The 2,976-nt window shown below is 42.9% G+C and overlaps 1 non-coding gene across 1 annotated transcript; it reads right to left on the bottom strand.

The window, feature by feature from the left end:
• Window positions 1-1,218: 1,218 nt before the first annotated feature.
• Window positions 1,219-1,325, bottom strand: LOC118480823. The gene has a single exon (XR_004863803.1). It is a non-coding gene; the product is annotated as a small nucleolar RNA R71 (small nucleolar RNA).
• Between the last annotated feature and the right edge of the window lie 1,651 nt (window positions 1,326-2,976).

Genomic DNA, 2,976 nt, shown 5'->3' with positions numbered 1-2,976 from the left:
GATCCAAGTGATTCATCTTGTTTATCTGTTTTTATTTTTATTTTTATTTTTCAGCATTTAGTTAGTTTTATTTTTCTTAGTTTTAAAATCTTTTCTAACATTTTGATTTGATTAGACGTTGAGGATAAACCGGTACTAAAAGCTCTTGTGTCCTTGGACGACCTCCCAACACTATACTACGTCCACGATGGGTGCACTTGCCCACATGTGTGTTTGGTGTTAGTAAATATCGTGTTTTATAAATTTAAAACTTGGCTAAAAGAGTGTAAAAAGGGCTTAAAATATATACCTAAAACATATTACACCTCACATGCATCAAGTTTTTGGCGCCGCTGCCGGGGACACAAGGATTTTAAGAAAGTTAGGAATCAACAGCCTAATCATTTTTTTTATTTTCTTTTTAATTTTTTAGGATTTTCTTAGTTTTTCAGCTTCTGCAGAGCTCAGTACGGGCCGTGCCTGGTAGGACACAGGCCGTGCCCAGCATTGTTACTGGCAGTTTTTAGTTTTCCAAGTTACAGAAGGCTGACCACGGGGCCATGTCGGTGCAACACGGGGCCGTGCCCAACTCTCTAGTAACTGGGATCTGGAAAACAATCACTGTAACTCCGACCACGGGCCGTGTTCACTGAGCACGGGGCCGTGGTGAACCTTCTGACCAGCATTCTTTTCTGTTTTTGTTGCAGGACTTGGAACCAGACGCTGCCCCTACGTAGTGTATGAGCTCCAGTTCTAATAAGGACATAAAAGAACCTCTAGAAGAACCCGAACGCTTTCTCAGAAAAAGACTAAAAGCCAAAAACCAAGAGAAGGTTTCGGGGAACCCACTTCCAATGGCGGACCAACGTACTCTCATGGATTATCTACGACCCACCGTAGGTAATCTCGGCGCCGGTATCAATGCACCGAATGTTGAAGCCAATAACTTCGAACTTCGACCGCATTTGATACAAATGCTTCAAAACTCTGCAACCTTCCATGGGCTTGCGGACGAGGATCCCCATCGACATATTACTAATTACTAATTTCTTAGAAATATGTGATACCTTCCGGATCAATGGAGCATCAAATGACGCTATCCGCCTCCGAATGTTTCCATTTTCACTCAAAGACCGAGCAAAGGCTTGGCTTAACGCCCTCCCAGCTAGATCGGTAAACACCTGGGATGAACTAGCCCAAAAATTTCTATATAAGTATTTCCCTCCCGCTAAAACGGCTAAATTAATTACTGAAATTAATACTTATTCACAAGAGGATGGGGAATCCTTATATGAAACTTGGGAAAGGTTCAAGGAGCTATTGCGAAAGTGTCCTCATCACGGTCTTGCGACATGGCAACAAGTATCCACTTTCTATAATGGATTGTTGCCACACACAAGACAAACATTTGACTCTAGCTCTGGGGGACTTTTAGGTAATCGACGCCCGCATGAAATATATAATCAAATTGAGGAAATTGCTCAAACCAATTTCCAGTGGCACACTCCCCGAGGCAATAAATCTATTGCCCCGGGCGCCCATAAGGTTGATGAAAGCACCTCTTTACAAGCCCAAATCGAGGCCCTTTCTTCTAAAATAAAAAATTTAGAAATGACAAAAACAGTCTCGGTTATGGCTTGTGAGGGGTGTGGTGGCCACATGAAAATTGGAGTTGTATGAAAGAAACAGATGATCAAACAGAATCGGTAAACTACATTGATAATAGACCTAGGCCGTCGGGTCCTCCAACCGGCACCTACAACCAAGGATGGCGAAACCACCCTAACCTTGGTTGGAGAGAACCCGGCAATGGTAGTAACCTACAAAATCAACGAACAAACTTTCAACAACAAAGAAATGAGTGACAAAATTTCCCTCAACAACAAGGTGGACGAGAAAGGCTTGAAGATACTATATCCCGCCTTATCTCCGACACCGAAAAGAAAAACTCGGATAGATTTCTACAATTAGAATCAAATTTTAGAAATCAACAAGCTAGTATACAAAACATCGAAAAACAAATAAGTCAACTAGCCCAAAATTTCTCAGAGACCGCAAGGTGCGTTACCAAGTAATACCGAAACAAACCCAAAGGCACAAGTTCATCTCATCACCTTACGGAACCGTACCGTGGGTACCGCGGAAGGGACATCGCCTACTGAGGAGACTACATCACCTCCCCATCAAGAGAAGGTTACTCCGCCACCATCAGAGCCCACCAAGGCCCCTCCGGTTCCGTACCCCGGTAGCTTAATCCGTCAAAAGACCAACGAGCAATTCGCAAAATTTGAAAGTCTACTAAAACAATTGCATGTCAACATTCCTTTTATTGACATCCTAACTCAAATGCCTAAATACTCTAAGTTTATGAGGGACTTCCTCACCCATAAAAGGAAAATTGAAACATTGCAATTAGTAAACTTAGGCGAAGAATGCTCCGCTCTCGTACTCAACAAACTCCCCCAAAAGAAAATTGAACGCGGAAGCTTCACAATTCCTTGCTCGATCGGGGACTCCCCCGTTCGTAATGCACTAGCCGACCTTGGGGCTAGCATTAACCTTATGCCTGCATCAATGTTCAAAAGACTCGGCCTAGGAAAAACGAGTCCTACAAAAATGAGTATACAACTTGCTGATCGATCCGTCAAGTTCCCACAAGGTGTCATTGAAAATGTCCTACTCAAGGTGGACAATTTCGTTTACCCGGCCGACTTTGTCATACTTGATATGGAAGAAGATACCGAAGTCCCCCTCATACTAGGGAGACCCTTTCTCGCCACCACACAAGGAGTAGTGGACATGAATGACGGAACGCTCACTTTAAAAATATGAGGATAATGAAGTAAAATTCGGGGTTGGGAAGAGAATAGAGGACGATTGTAGGAACGTTAAACGACCTGACGAGTCGTTCAGAAGAGTGCTCAGACTGAATCAGGGCGGAATTCATTGATTCAATCTTTGTTTAGCTTGATTTCACTATTAACTACTGATTGTATT

The sequence above is a fragment of the Helianthus annuus genome, chromosome 7 (genome assembly GCF_002127325.2).
Source record: "Helianthus annuus cultivar XRQ/B chromosome 7, HanXRQr2.0-SUNRISE, whole genome shotgun sequence".
Classification (NCBI taxonomy): Eukaryota; Viridiplantae; Streptophyta; class Magnoliopsida; order Asterales; family Asteraceae; genus Helianthus; species Helianthus annuus.
Note: the sequence above shows the minus strand (reverse complement) of the source record. Positions and strands in the feature narration are given on the sequence as shown.